The following is a 16,657-nucleotide window of genomic DNA, read 5'->3' on the forward strand; positions in this document are numbered from 1 at the left end:
GGAAAAGTCTGAGGGCTGCTGGGTTTGACAACCTCTGCAGAAGTGAGCAGACAGAAGAAACAGACAGATAAAGTAAGGGACGCTTAAAACTAGTAACTTTGTAGACTGAAATTAAGTATTTTTTTATCTCCAAACTTAGAACAATTGAGTCTTGTGATTAGCACTCAATAGCGCTGCCTGCTGTGCCTTTACTGTGATTTTCTTTCTCATGTGTGGTGATATAAAAAAAAAAAAAAAGGAAAAGGAAGAAATAGGATTTTTCCTGCTGTGTCTGTAACTTGTCAGCTTTACTGCTTTGCCTTCTGTCTGGTGTTTTCAGGGGAGCCGCAGCTTCCTTGGCTCCTCCTCCCACTGCAGAGGCTGCAATCAGCATTTGTGCATTGCTTATAGCATCTCGCTTGAGAAGAGCCCGAGCTGTACCGCGGCTTATCTGCTGCTGCCCAGCCTCTGACTCATGTAATGCCACGGAGCGAGTTCTCTTACAAGCATCACTTGGATTGAAATATTTATCTTTCTCCTGTTTTATCTCTGATTTCTAGCTCGCTTTGGGTATTTCATGGAGTTCCCCTCGATAATGTGGTAGTCGTAAAATACTGGGGAATGTAATGGTTGTGCCTTTAGCTGCTGTTTTAATTAAAATAAAATCAAATAAGGGTTCCTTGTTAAATGTGGCAAAGGTTTATAATGTGTGTAGTTGTTTTTCAATGTGTATCCTATACACAGAGCTGATTTAACTGATAAATTCTATGATGCAGGTATTTATCACAATACAGTATTTCTTCCATCCAGTGCCACTTCTATTATTTCCGCTGTGGTCTCATCCAAAGCCCACTGGAGCTAATAGGCTTCTATTAGCATCAATGATCTGTAAGTCTGGTCGTAAAATGGGCTATTTCTACTCACTGGTTATAGCTACTAGTAATAGTTTTAACTGTCTTAACAGAAGATAAATTAACATACTACTGTTGTAACTTAAATTGTAGAATTTAAGTTTTATGACGTGCAATAAATTCTTATCTAGCTATTCGAAAGATCCCTTTAATTATATGGCAAGGGAGAACCCTAATATAATCTGGGTCTGTCCTCCGTGTTCACAGCTGGAGTCTCAACCCACCCCTCAGGTCTGGCTCTGTTGCTTTTGGAGAGTCTCCTACTAGTTGTATTCTATCCTTGGTGCCCGGTTTTTCCTCCGTTCCCCAGTTTCTCTCCTACCAGACCACACTCTGCCTCGTGTCCTTGTTTCTGCCTGCCAGCAGTGTTGTCCTTGGGAGAGTTTCCTTCCCAAGTCCCCTGGGACCCATACTGGAACACCCCACCATGGTGGGTGGCTTCTCCCCTCCTGGTGACGGACCTCTGAGCCTTGCTGGGGCCATGCAGCACTCTTGGAGGTCTAATGCCAGGCTGTCAAGGACACAACTAAAGCCATCTGTTAGGACTGCCCTCCATCATGTGCTGGAAAACAACAACAAAAAAAAACCACCTGCTGCTAAATAACCCGACTTCTGATCCTGCTTCCAGTCCCGGCTTTATGATAATGATTTAGGAAAGGCTCAACGGGAAAAGCCTCGAACAGCAGTAGAGCTGTTGGGGATCCGTGTCTTCCTTTGGAGTGATTATGGGAAACGACAGAGATGACAATGTCAACGTGATCAGATTCCTAACTTCAAACCTATGTGGTTGAAGTGGATGATACTTTTACTCAGAGATGCTTTTCATCCTTTTCTGTCTTAATTTCTAATTTTATACTCTTTGTTTCCTGGTTTTGGACTCTATTTTATTTTCAATTCAAGATGTTACAAATTTTTAAAAAGAAGTTGTCTCAGAAATGCCCAGAAATCACGAAGAAGTTTTGCCAAATATTGAACGTATTAAATTTGAGCTGACAGCTCCATCTATGCAAAATGTGAAGTGGAAAGTATTGACTACGTCTGGAAATGAGTTGGCACATAAAGATAAGATGCAGATGAAGGTTGAAGAGTTGACAATTAGCACTCTAGGAGATATTAAAACAGAGTTTAATAGGCAGTAAAAAGGAATGTTTTGATGCGGTACTAGGATGTATGGCTTATATGTGATTCAATAGGTAGCTGGGCCTGTCTGCATGCTGGCAAGAGATGGAGAACAGGCTGAATTTGGTGTGAACTCATCCTGTTTCTTCATGCTGACTCCATCCATGCAAGGTGGGACAAGAATTGGCTGTTCAGGGAAGGGCTTAAAAAAAGGAAAGGCTTGAAAATCCATACATTGGCAATGGCTTCAGTGTCAGAGTGCTGCCTGCGCATCCAGACCTCACCTCATGTCCCTCCCGGCTCCTTTCCTTTCCTCCTGTGCCCTCCCTGTGTTGCAGTGCTCTCCCCACGGGCAATGGGCAGAGGAGCTTCAGGCGACTCCTCCTGGGCCACCGCTGCGGCTCAGGAAGGGGAAGCAGCTCCAGGAGGCAGCGGGACCACGCTCTGCTCCGTACCACCACCATCCCCAGGTCTTCTGCTCGCAGGAGTGGAGGGTACGCAGAGCCCTAAGCCGGGGATAACAGGAACACACGTTTCTGTTTGCGCGTTTTGAAGCTGTTATATACACAAATCAATGCTGCAGTCAAGTTTGCAAACCTTATTTCCTTTCATCTGTTTCCTATGACAAGAAAACCAAGGGCTTAATATGATATCTCAATAAATCCTCGTGCTACCATCTAGCCATTCCTGAAATGCCATGCGGCTCAGATCATTTGACATAGTTATCCACTGCAGAGATGGTTCTTGTTTTGTCTGGCCGTGGGCTTGCTTCCTCCAATAATTGATATTCCAGATTTAAAAGAAAACTGTGTGTGGTGCCCCCTTTTTTTGCGTACCTCTGCCAGCTGCTCAGCGCTCACCAGCTTGACAGCCTCTGGCAATGACACAGCCAGTCTGATTATTTATTTTTTTTTCCTAGCAGGAGCCAATCCTTAGTGCAAGGATGTCTTTAAACAAATACACTACTTCTATGAAAAATGGCAGAGGCAAAAAAAGGCAGTAATATCGCATAATCTGCATAGCCAATATAGGCAAATGCATGCATGTTTTCAGCCCTCTAATAGGGTATCGTAAACATGCAGGCTTTTATGGTGTTCAGCTGAAGAATAGCTCCCATAAATTACATGCAGTGCAATTTCTTTGTTTTCATTCTGAAGTTTATTTCCTGTTATGTTTAGTAATTAAATCACAGCAAAAGGATTGCATTATGGAGCATACCAAATAATAGCAGTGATTACACGGAGGTGTCATAGGAGTCGCTTTGTTTCGCTCTGCACGTTGTTGGTCTGTTGGCCACGCTTTGTGTCGCTGAGCCGGGCCACCTTACCTGAAACAGCCAGGAACTCCTGCCCTGCCCGTATTTCCTGCCAAGTCACTTAGGGTTCAGCTGGAGTTTTTAAATCATATTCTGTAGAGATTTACTGTCCTGGCAGGAGGTATCTCCAAGGAGATCCACGGTGCCATGCTGTGCAAAACCATGATTTTCCCAGCTCAGGTGTCCCCAGCCGTCTCATAAGAATCATAGAATTGCCCAGGTTGGAAGGGACCTTTCAGATTGAGTCCAATCATCAACCTAACTCTGACAAGACACATCACTAAACCATATCTCTAAGCACTATGTCTACCCGTCTTCTAAATACCTCCAGAGATGGTGACTCAACCACTTCCCTGGGCAGCCTGTTCCGATGCTTAATAACCCTTTCAGTGTAAAAAATTTTCCTCATATCCTGTCTAAACCTCCCCTGATGCAACCTGATGTCATTTCCTCTTGTCTTAGCGCCTGTTACTTGGAAGAAGAGACTGACCCCCACCTCTCTACAACCTCCTTTCAGGGTTCAGCCTCAGTTTTTAAATTATATTCTGTAGAGATTTATTGTCCTGGCAGGAGGTACCTCCAAGGAGCTCCTAGGTGCCAAGTGGTGCATGATCATGACTTCCAGCTCAGGTATCCCCAGCCCGCTCTTTGAGCCTGGGCAGGGGCCGGGCTGGTGGAGCTCTCGCTGGGCGTAACCTCCGGCCACATCAGGCACTGTTGTACCCACTGCTGTGCCCACGGCACTTGTTTTCAACTGCAGTCATCTGCAATTTTGAGAAGGCTTTGAAATCACTAACGAGGTTCTGACGTCCTAAGAGACCAATATGTTTTTTGTTACAGCCTATTTATTCCATAAATTCCAACTCGGAGTAACCCCAAATGACATCATTGCCTGAGCAGCAGAGCTCACTTCCCTTTGTACACCTAGCCTTAAAGAGTTTGTGTGTTCATCAGAGTTGCTATCTAGTGGCAGTACCAGCATGGCAAAGAGATCCTTCCAGCCTTCGGTGATCTTCCTTTGGCCGTGTGGCTGGTTGACTTTAGAGCATTTAATCTCCCAGTGGGAGGGAAAAATTGTCTTCAGTCCAGCGCAGACTGAAGATCTGAGCCATGCCAGTCAACTGATTTCACAGCTAAAGTAACCCATTTGGTACATCTACCGTTAAGGCAAAACCTCTGTTTATCTGCTTCCCTTTTAATTTTATGAAACTAACACTTTTAGGTGTGAAACCAGACTATTTGGTAGCAAAATATCACAAACAGGATCTTGACTCAGCCGTGTCTTTAGCTCAGATTTGCAAAGGAAAGGGTGACATCATGACTATTTCTGCAGTCAGAAGGATCCCAAAGGCTGCACATGAGGCGTGCTGTGCCTTCACTTGATATCCCGTGTGCCATCCTGGCCTCGCTGCTGGGAATAGTCCACTGAGAGCAGGCGGAGAAGCAGGTTGGGCGTCTGTAAATTCTCATATTTCGCTGTGTTGTCTCATTGCGTAGGTTCCTCGGTTTCACACAAACAGCTGAGCCATTTGGCTTTGCATCATAAACTGTGCCACCGCCGACTCTGGAGGGAAGCGTGGTGAGAAGTGGAGCACCCAAAGCAGGCTGTGGGCAGGAACGCTGCTGAGAGCAGCCCAAACACGAGGCTGAAGGCAGGAGCCCCAACACCACCTTCAAAACCACTTAATACTCACTGGAATTTAATACTGGGCCGTTGTAAGTGGGATGCCAGGCAGGCCGGACAAGTGACTGAAGGCACCCGTGTTCAGGAGGCTGTGCGGTCTGTGCTTTGCCTCCTGAGGACACGGTTTGCTGGGAAGCCGACCCGCAGAGCAGGGAACGCTTTCTGACACCTCGCGTCAAACTTCTGTCAGGGCTCATTTGTCGTAACAGCGTTTAAACCACCCCAAGATGGTTTTTGTCTCTTACAAATCAATTGAGAGCCAGAGGCAAGGGTAGAGCAGCCACACTGTGTTTTAAATATGCATACAGAAATTCACTGTAATATGATGTAATGAGGAGTGCTGCTAAGATGCACCAAAGGTTTCTGGGCTGACGCAACGCAGAGTTCCGATTGCCATGATCTAGCCAACAACATGGTGCAGAGCAGCTCCTGCTTGGTACCTCTGTGAAACTGGTTCGAGCTGCAATGTAGCCTTTGAGGTCAGCTATGCAACATTTCTTTATTTTTATGTAAAACGTGCAAAGTGCATATGCGTTTTTTTCTTTCTTATATGCGTAGGTCTGGTCTTTCTTACCTTAAATTCTGCTAGAAAAAAGCTCAGAGCGACAAAAAGTCGTCCCCGAGTTCAAGAATAACCAGCTATTCCCTGGTTATTGCGTCTTCTGAGACCCAGGTCCAAATAAGTTCATTATTTGAATCTCCTTACTGCCAGCAATTAAAAAAAAAAAGAAAAAATAGATTTTGTACATGGTTGATTTGTATTGTGTTGCTACTTGAATAATATAAATATACAGATAATGCTAAACATAGCCATATACTAGAGAGACCCATTAAAAATAAATGTTTTAAATTCTTTTTTTTAAGAGTGAAAAATTAAGTGTATTTATGGCAAAATAAGATTAGTGGATTTTTTAGAAGTTTATGTAAGTTTTCCCAGCCTGAGGTTAAAATATTTTTTTAATATTTTATACAACAACAGGAGGAACAAGAAGCAGTAAGAAATGTTTTCTGCAACTAATTTTTCATAGTTCAAGAATTGAGGCGTTTTATTAAGAATTGGGTATTGCAGACGAGCGGAGGGTCACGGGGGACTCGGCCACTTCCAGTTCTGGCACCCACTGCGCGTAGCTCATCGGTTAGATCAGCTCTGTTATTTTGAATATTTGATATATAACTGGTTTTGATTATTTGCGTAAGTCTTCTGGGACATTGCTCTGCCCAGACCGTGCGAATCTTTCAGGTTCAAACTGAATAAATGTACCACAGGCTTATCATCTGGAAATAATATTTCAGAAAATATTTTGCAGTGCCACCTCAGTCCGATAAACTTGTGACAGGATGCGATCACCAAAGTATAGGGTTTGCTTTTTAGTACATTCAGACACATTAAACTTTTAGCTTTTATTTACCCAGCCTATGGACTATGTTGAATTTTTGAAAGATCCCCATAGAGCTGGAATTCAGGGCTCAGTATGCCAGCAAATGCTGAGAGATAAATCCACCCTCTTTACTTCTGCTTCCAGCTGCTGTAGGGAGCCTATTTTTGTCAGTAAGAAAAAAATATTTATGGCTCACTGGATGCCATTAGTTTGAAAAATCAGGGAGGATTTCTTTTTGTCTGAGAGGAGTAAAACTTCCATGGCACCCCAGCAGAAATAAAGCACTAAGCTCCTAGCCTTGTGTTTGGAGAAGTCAGAGGGCGAAAGCTGTTCCCTTCAAACGCTCGAATTCCAGGCAACCACTGAACTTTGATGGGAAAACAAAATCACATATTGGGCACCTCAAAATGGTAGGTGTGTTTTGTTTTCTCCTTCCCTAGCTGTTTTTTTGAATTTATCAAAACAGTTAAAAACGTTTCTAGGTCCAAGCATCTCAATTAATCTGGATTTGAAGCCTTTTGCCGGTAATAGGTGATGAGGGAATTGTTGTTTTCATAGCCTGCGTTCCCAGGAACACGCTGAGTGCGAGACTGGCTTCTTATCAACTTTTCAAAGTTAACAAACTTGTGCTTGTTGTTTTTCCTTTTGAAGTTCCATTTTATACCCTTAAGAAACATGTGATTTGTAGCACTGAAGGAAGGTGGCACACTGGCCAACGTGCTCCTCGTAACGTCTGTACGTGTCCAATACGCTTGATTCCCCCTGTGGAACTCCTACGGAGAAAGCTCTCCTTTCGCCTTTGAAATAAAATGGATTATTTTGTAAGCTCCAGAACTGAAAAGTAAAATGTCATTAAGATTCTGATTTTAGAGATATCACAGAAATACCTTCAATATTTTGCACCATTTTTTTGTTTCCTGGACAAGATAACGCTCTCTGATAATCTGTATTTTGGGAGTGGACCCATTCAAAAGTGAAGGATAACTCTGAATGTGACTTATCTTTGTTCAGAGGGTGGAACTGTCTTGATTCATTACCTTGAAGCAGTAACCTGGGGATAAACACAACTTCATTGTCGGGCGGAGTCCCCTGAGCCTTGTTTCTTTGGTGCAACGTTCTGTCAAACTGAGACAGCAATAAATTAACCCTTATTTCTTTAGGAAATTTATGATCAAAACTCAGATGGAGGTTAATACCCCACTTTTAATACCCCACAGGAAAGAGATACGTGGCTTGGAGACCAGGACAGGCTGGAGGTGGCTGCAGGGTCCTGCCTGGCAGCCAGGGTTGGTCGAGTGCTCCGCTCTGCATTCAGGTCTCACTGATAGTCATTGCTATCAGAAAAAAGAAAAAACAACCCAAAATTGAACATGTAATGGGCTTCACAGAGCATTTCCATTCATGGTGCATCAGTGATATGGCTAGGAGAGAAGAGCTGGACCCACTGAATACCAACTCAAGTATCTTTTGCTCTTCAAGTTAGTTTTGCTGTTCCTAAAGCTGGCATTTTATGCAGAATTTATCATTCATTGCTTGGATATATGGGACAGCCATTCATTTTGATCTTGCAAAATACTGCATTGAAAATTTTACTCTGCATGAAGTTGAGAATTGTTTTTAAATCGGTTTTAAGGTAACCGTTCTAGACAATCTTCATTAGAAAACTACCTAAAAGAGAGTAAAGTCTTATTTGTGGAAAATTCTAGCTATTTAGTTTCACTGCTTGCAGGTTTTTATTATAATAATGTTACTCCTGGTTCGAGCAAATTGCCTCCCAAGTTTGTGGTGTGATGGACTTTTTCTGTGTTGAGAAAAACTGGATGTTACCTGATAGAGATGCTGCCTCGGGTGTTTCTTGATACATTCCTTCCATGGAAAATGTAGAACAATAGATAGTGGCCCCTAATTAACAGCAGTAGCCATAATTTAGAGTTGCGTTTAGTCACCCAGATTTCCTTACCTAGAGATATTTATGCTTACAAATTATTCAGGTTTTACAGGGCAATGACCGTTTCCTGGGGGCAAGAGACAAAAAGTAAGGGTTGCAATAGGGTGATGTGTGATAGTTAGTGGCTAGTAATTAAAAGGCTTTAATTACTGTCATTTTTTTCTTCAGTAGAAAATTGTGCTCTGATTCACTGGTTCAGAAGGTGAAGGGATGTGTGGCACAGCTGGGAATATGCAGCGTTTGAGATGGATTGCTGCTTACACGGAGGTGGTTTTGCTGGTGGTAAAGGTGTGTGGGGAATACTGACTGCCACGTGGTAAAACATTAGAAGAGCATGTACCTGTTATTAGCTGACTATTTTTGTATAATCCAGAGTCTCTAATCAGGTTTTAAGCTGTGGCATTTGGTTCTGCATGAAAATAAAGTAGGTGTATTGCTTCTAAAAGTTTCTACTCTAACAAGTCAGGAAGGGATGGTGTCAATGATAGTTATTTCTATACCCTTTTTATTCCATCAGCAACAAGGACTCTTCCTGCCCGCCCCACCACTAACAGAACTGGCCCCATCAGCTGGTTTCTTCAGGGATATATGAGCATAATTTACAAAGACTTACGTTGAAAAAACTTATGTAGAAAAACTGTATTCAAACTCTAGGGATCATAATTCACTGCAGTGGGTGCTTACTGAGTTCTTCCTTCAGCAATCTTTGCTAATATTGTTAGAACTGTATTTATTGTCTTAAGCTGGTGGATGTAATCCTTGTTTCCCACGTACGTGTGTACCCCGGCATCCTCCTGGGGTGCGGAGGGAGTGGTGGCAGGGCTGTGACAGCCGGGAGGTGGCTCAGGCAGAGCGCCCACCAAAGACCCAGTCGCCTGACAAATATAAATGACAGGAGCGAGTCGGGAACTTGCATCTGTTGAGGTGCTGTACCTTCCTTGATACAGTGAAATGAAATCTCTATCTAGTCAATGTGGATGAAAGCCCAAAGGAGGAAACACAATGTAAAAACTGACGTTGTTTTTCTCAGTCTTTCTTTTTTAGGTAATTAATTTTTTGAAGCATTTCATTCCCATTTATCATAAGCGTGTCTCAGAAACATGCTGCGTATGTGTCATTTCTTTCATCAGGCACACTGTGCCCATATATATTTCATAAGGTGTGAATTGTGTGTAAGTGCAACTCCAGAAGGGATAATTTCAGCAAAGAAGCTTGAGATAGATCAGGATCTGACAGACGTGCTGTGAGAACGAAGAGGGCTCGGTGAGAGATGCCACTGGCACACTCCTGCTACCCTTCATCTCCCCGGGCCATCTTTTCAAATTCCCTTTTCTCTTCCCTTATGCAAAACGGAAGGCCAATATTTATCTCAGGACTCATGACAGCAGCTACCACAGCCGAAAAAAACACCTGTCTTTTGAGCGCTGAAAAGCTTCAGTGGTGTGTACATCACAAAAGTATTACTGTGAAGATCTGCACTATTGGGGACACGTCTTTTAGGCACCTTCTATTTTTCAACGTTCAATTTTGCGGGTCACTGATTGCACCTGCTAAGGAGAGCCTGCGCCTCTCCCGACACACAGACATGGATTCAGTAAAGCATTTAGAGGCTGGATCAGGGTTAGGAATTTGATGTTTTGCTGAATCTGGGCCACGGATGGTGTTCAGGAGCGGGGACCAGCATGAGCACGGAGCTGCCCGTGCCCAGGACGCTGCTGGGAGGAGCGTGTCACAGTGATGCTCTCCAGCAGCGTGGGCAACCAGCTATTTCTGAGCAACAGGATCAAAAGCTGCCCAGGATTTAAGCATCTTGGGCACTTCAGAGCCCTTCAGAATCATCTTGTCCAGGACCACTGATTTTTCACTATTTCACCCCAGATGATGCTGGTTCCTGCCCCTCAACGCTAACTTGCTCACAAAGGTATCCAGTTTCCACATTGCTTTTGGACACTAAATTGTGAGGATATTCTCACAATGATGCATTGATGCAATCCCATTGAATAAGGTCTAATCCTGCTGCTTTCCCTAACTGCTCTAAGCATTTCGTTTCTGCCACAACCTTGTTATGAATTCCTCATGCTGCTCCTCCGGAATAACATTGTTTAACCCCTTTCACAGATAAAACAATTTTCTTTAATTTAGGAAAAGCCTTGTTTGTCTGTTACGTGAAAGAAACCTCATTGCTTTTGCCCCACGACCCCTTACTAAAGCCGAACGGTTTCTTTAACATTCATTTATAGAGGACACCTCTGTGTTATTCTTCTGTGTCTAAGTCTGAGTGACTTTCAATTAATTATCGGAGGCTCCAGGTTATTTTTCTTCCAATTTCTGAATCAGATGGGGAACAACCTCACCTTGCAACCAGCAGCAATGGGACTGGAGAATCCCAATGTTTGGAATTCTCTCCACCCCTTCCATGTATTGGTGTTCCTGGAAGCAAAATACATATTGTCTGTCCTCAATATCTTGGTTGTTCTGCACTTAAATTTATCTTACAAATTGCTAAGGAACATTAACAATATATATTCTGCATCCTACCTGGACAGCCCATGCCTGTGCTTGAGCTGGCCTTAACAAGCTTTTCCTAAAGTCTAAACCTTGATCTTCTTTTTTTATATTCATTCTTATTGCATTCACTTTGGATGTGGGAATAAATAATTTCTTTCTATTTCCAGCAGTTTTTTTACATGTTTTAATACTGTTAACTCTTTTATCTTCGTTATACTTTAGGCTAAGCAACTCCATTTGGTTTTTATTTATAGGACATGTTTTGTAGACCTTTGTGGTTTTCTCCTTTGGATGCTTCTATTTGGGGCAAATCTTCCTTGACATGCAGCACTACATGCATCTGAGCCCCCCGGTGCTGGGGAGTGACAGGTTGCTTACCTAGCAGGAATTTTCAGCTGAAAAAGACCTGCAAACCTGGTTTATCCATCCCAGGCAGGGTTTTTGCTGCTTGCAGTGTCACAGGGCACTGCCGACACGTTCAGCCGCGTGGGGATCAGTGCAGAGTTATCACCCAGCCGCCTGCTCCCCGGCATATGTTTGTGCTATTTAATGCAGCATCCTATTGACTGCAGTACGCAGCACTTGTCTCGTACAGAGTTTCATCCTTCTGGTTTAGGCTGGTTTTATGTCCAATTTGTCAAGGTGCTTTTGAATTACATTCACATCCTCAGAGGTACCTGCAGCCTCTTAGTGTCACCAGCAGACTGAGTAAACGCACCTTCTCTTCCACTCGTGCTGCTAATAAAAATACTGGACGAAAGACAGACTCATTTTGGCAGTCAACTTTCAATAATTACTCTCCAACTATGGCTTTTCAGTCAGTTATATCCATTCTTTGGTAAAGTTATAGAATTGGCCTCTGGTAAAGTCTAAATTGAAATTTTCCAAAGTGATCAAATAGGAAAAAAATCCCTGTCCTGCAAAGAGGTCTGCGAGGGTGACTTCAAATCACAAATGGACTGCATGCAGGCAGCCTGCGTAGGCATCTCTTTTAAAAATAAGCAGATAATTTTCCCTGCCAGGTAGTGAGAAAGAGAAATGAATTTTGATGTCAATTCCTTTCCCAAAGCTGAAATTTTCATATTCCTTGCTCCTTAAAAGCATCTGAGGGAAGTGCGGCAGCCGTAGCTGAAGCTGTGCTACCAGTGAACGCGGGGCTTCATGAATCTTTCTTTCCAGAAGGATACCTCGTTCTTTATAGAGTATTTGGGGACTCTAAAGGAACTGATGGCCAGCCCATTTCATTGCAGTTATTTTGGCAAAAAGGGCTGTGTTGTTCACTGAATATCATGTTGGAAGGGTCAAAAATCAGAAGTTCAAGTAAAGGGTTTAAAGTCTTCTGAAGTTAAATTATTTTACTTACAACTAACCATTTCTTTTTTGATATTTCTCTGTTAATGCTGCTCCTTAAGTGTTAAAAGCTTAAATGAACATGTTACAGAGTCTGGTCAAAAAATGGGACTTACTCCTGCACTACGAGGTCTGTGAAGTCTGTAAAGCTTTTGGAAAGTGTTTGGAGAGATAGAAATGGATAATAGTGTTCTGGTGTAGCTTTGCAGACTTTTTCATTGTGTTTTCTAAGACTTGGGAAGCACCTAGCAACCACATATTTGATGGATATAGATCTTTTTGTATGCATATATTAGAAGAAGGTATCTTTGTGTTAGGAAAAAGGTTTTTTTTGAATTGCAGAAAACTTTCTGTGGCTTATTTTCTACCCTTTTTTGTATAGACGAGATGAATCTGAGTTTATGCTAAACCTTTGTGCTCAGGTTTTGCTGGGACTGGTCCTTCTAGACTTGACCTGCAGTATACATCCCACGCAGGTGTTCTGGCATACATTTGCCATATGCCCTTTTTCTTAGACATGCAAACATCTTGTGCTCTCAGCAGCTGTACAGCCCCAAGTTCTGTGTAACCAGACAGCAGTCGGGTAACCCATAGGTCGGTTCCCTCTTCTGCACTGAAGCCTGAAGATTATTTTTGTTAATTACTTAAATCATAAAATGGTTTGGGTTGGAAAGGACCTTGGAGATCATCACTTTCCAACCCCCCTGCCCTGGGCAGGGACACCTCCCACTAGACGAGGTTGCTCAAAGCCCCATCCCTCCTGGCTTTGAACACCTCCAGGGATGATACTATAGTATTTTATGATACTGTACTTCTGTTTAAAAAGCTTGGTAAGCCTTTGGAAGTTTTGGCACCATGAATTACCGTCGCTATTCAGGAAAGTAGTGAATTCGTGTTAGATACTTGCTGTTGCCTTCAGGTCAGATCTGAGACACGGAGGGTCAGCACCACCTTAAATCTAACAACTCGCATCTTAGTGCTCAGAGTGTTTTGTGCTTACCCTTAGCTCTTCCTTTGTTGAGGTGATTAAAAGATGCCTGTTGCTGTCTGTGTGTGCAGCATGCTTCATTAACAGTGATTTATTTGGGAGTTTAGCAGAATTGGCACTGTGCAGCACACCGGTGTGCAGTAGAAAAACGTGAGATGATTGCTAAGGCTTGCTTCTCGCTGCTGCTGCTGCACTACTGAGGGGTCTCAGGCATGTTTTGCAAATTTTCTTTCAGAATATTCACAAAATGGGGAGTTCATATAGTGCGAATTATATCTACAAAAGTATTTTTTGCGTTCTGAATGCATCCATATACCTTAGCCTTAGGTTTTTCATTTCTATCTTGTGTTGTTTTGTGGGTTTTTTTTTCAGAAGTGCTAATCATTAGACATCCAAATGGGATTAGTGAGAAAGACCCATGCCTACTAACACAGAAAAATTCACCACAAATATTTCTACTGCATGCATCTTTTTTTTCCCTCGTACCTGACTGCAGTCAGAGCTCTTATAGTCAACTTTCTTTGTCAGAATCCAATTACAAGCAAAAGGTGCCTTTCAAAGATTTGCAATGAGTGCATTGCCAAAAGTAAAGTTAAAAAGACATCTGTACATGTGTTGGCACTAGGTTTTCTAATGGGATGCACTTCCAAACTGAAGCACAGCTATCTCATTTTCATTTTGAAAAAATAATTTCTGTAGTGCCGAAACTACATACGCTTCCTTCTGGAAATAAAATATTAAACTTTGCAAGTTTTCAGGCTTCTTATATTCTCCTTCAGAAGCAGTGCAAACCCCCCCTGGGATTTTATAGTCAGAAAACATTTAGAAATGGGAAGGATCTTTTCAATTTTACATCTTTTGCTCATGCACAAGTGTTGCCTTTCCTCAAGTTGTTGCCATAAAAAGTCAACGTGTTTCAACAGTTTTTACACAGCTGTGAACAATGGGCCTGCTGATACGAACAGCAGCAATGTTTACGGGAAAACATTTTGAAGATTGGACTCATTCACATGTGAAATAGGGAACTATCATGAGAAATGAGAATGCAGCCGCCTCTTGAATACGACCATATTTTAACCTTAGGAAAATATTTTTAACGGTAATCATCCCATTTACTTTTCACTACTTTTTATGCTAAGACAGGCACGGTTTCTCTTCGGGAAACTTTCTGTAACGTATTAGCCAGTGTTAGGAGATGTCTCGGTCCAAGGGTTGGTGTGTGGTGGTACCAAGCCAGGGCTCAGCTGGCAAATGACTCTCCGGGTACCCATTTCCAGTGCCACTCCTGGGAGGGCTGTTATGGAGCACCAGGAAGATGGTGAAGCTTTAATATTAATCCAGCAATAGCAATTCTGAGTATGGCGACAGAAATGTGGTACTATTCCATATAGTTAAAAAATGATATATGCTACAGCCTCTTCTAGGAATATAATCAAAGGTAATAATTACTAGGTATACTTTGGCTCTAAGTGCATAGAGTTTCCATTAACATCGATAGAAATACCAACCCCAGTCATGTATAAGACAGTTCATTAATACCAGAAGCGACTGTTTCCATTCACATAGCTAAAAATTTTACTTTGAAGCACATACGTGACCCTCTCGCTGTCTGCTGGTTCTCTGGAGTACGTTTTGAATAACTGAGTAACAGGGAAGACTTTCAGCTTTTTCACTGGACTTAATAATTAAATGTGCCGAGTACTAAAAATGCATATTTTTAGCATAGCTTTTATTTTTGGCTGAAAGTAAGACCTAGCAATTGCGTGAAAACATCTTGGGAGGAAAGAAAGCCTGCTATTTTTAATGCCCTTATAAGCTAAAAAACTAATTTACATTAGTAATTTTGAAATACTTTGTATTAGTTTTAAAATGCTTAGAGAAGCATGGTTTCCTAAGCAGAAAAAAAATCAGTTTGCAAAAACCACAAAGTAGCCAGATTTCTTCCCAAAGGGGTGATGAGACAGGAGAAGCTCTGGTAAGAGAAGAAGTTGCATTGGGGATAATAAATTGAAGGCTATCCAAGGCTTTTCTTGCATCTATGGAAAACTAGGGAATAAAATACCAAAACAACAATCTCTGTTCAAAGAGAGTATCAGGGACATGACACACACAGCCTTGGGACCTGCAAACGAGACTGCCACCTCCATGGTCCTCCATGAAGAATTGTCCCTCAGCTCCATCAGGTCTCCAGAAGCACCATCCTCAAAGCCCGGGGAATAAATATAGGCATTTTGCTTGACTTTGGTCAGATCTGGGGTTTTACCTTCCTGTTTTTTTTTTTTTTAACCGAAAGGCAGATGTAATACTTTCTTGCCACTGGCACTGCTTACAGACAGCTGAGTTGAGTGCTGTTGTTATTAATGCACATAGCAGGAGTGATTTTGGTCAGCCCTTCTGCACACTGGCAGCTTGCAGGCGGGTCTGCAGGTACTTCAGATGGGTTCCTGGCAGTAGGTTAAGTTGGTAAGTGCTATACCTCGTGTTTTTAATTAGGTATCAAAGGCTGTTAAATGATTGTTCTGTTTCAGTCCCACGTAGCTTATTGCAGAGAGCGAGGAGAACAATCGTAAAGTGTTGCATTGCAGTGTAATGAAGAGAAGCCTTAGAAGTGACATGATGGGCTTATTGATGGGAATAATACGTGGGAAAACGAGGGCACAAAAGAATTTCAGCAGCTGCCGGTGAATACAAGATTTATCTCAAATCTTACTTAAACTAGGGTAAAACCAAGAGCGACTTGCCTTTGGTATAAATCTCCTGTATAGGTGCAGTTATAACCAACAGAATTTGGTGCTTAGAGGAAAAATAGCATCTGTCCATGTATGAAGACTATACAGGCTAAACAAATACATGCCTTCAGTTCACTATAAATACAGAGAGTAACTGCTTAACTATGTCAATCAATATAAAGGTCTATGATGACATTTTCCTTCAAAAATTAATAATTAATACTCTAATAATTCGTTAAAGATGTTACTTGTTTTCATTGATTAGTTCTTCCTGCTAAGCCCCAGCTAGCCTAATCAGTCTGCGTGAGAACAGATGAATATATTCAGTTAATCTCTACCCCCTTCAAAGTTGCATCTCCAGATCACCAGATGAAGATTCTTAGTCTTCTCAGTGCATTGAACCTGACTTTATTAGAAAAATCGTATCAATTTTAATTCACAAAAGCAAGCAGAGACCTCTCATGATACCCCTTCACATGCCATTAGTCATGCAGTTTGTCTTGTAAGCACACGGCCCCTTAACTTCCAGCCTTCAGTGATATGAATAAATTATAAGAATGTGTGTCTGACTTATTTTTAATGTTTCAATGCCTGCTCTGGAAAAGGTTCCTTTCATAAAAACAGGCATTTTTCCCCCATCGGATTGCAACTGGCTGCGGCAGGGGGGGAATACGTTGCAGTGATAAGCCGAGGAAGTCTTCAAATTGCCTACTTACAAATTTTAACTATTTACAAGTTGTAATAAAG

At 42.2% G+C, this 16,657-nt stretch overlaps 1 protein-coding gene across 5 annotated transcripts in view; it reads left to right on the top strand.

Moving 5' to 3' along the window:
* The window catches only part of LOC141749207 (contactin-4), a 347,767-nt gene that overhangs the window by 161,334 nt on the left and 169,776 nt on the right, over window positions 1–16,657 (top strand). The window lies entirely within an intron of this gene.

This window comes from Larus michahellis, chromosome 10, assembly GCF_964199755.1.
Source record: "Larus michahellis chromosome 10, bLarMic1.1, whole genome shotgun sequence".
NCBI lineage: Eukaryota > Metazoa > Chordata > Aves > Charadriiformes > Laridae > Larus > Larus michahellis.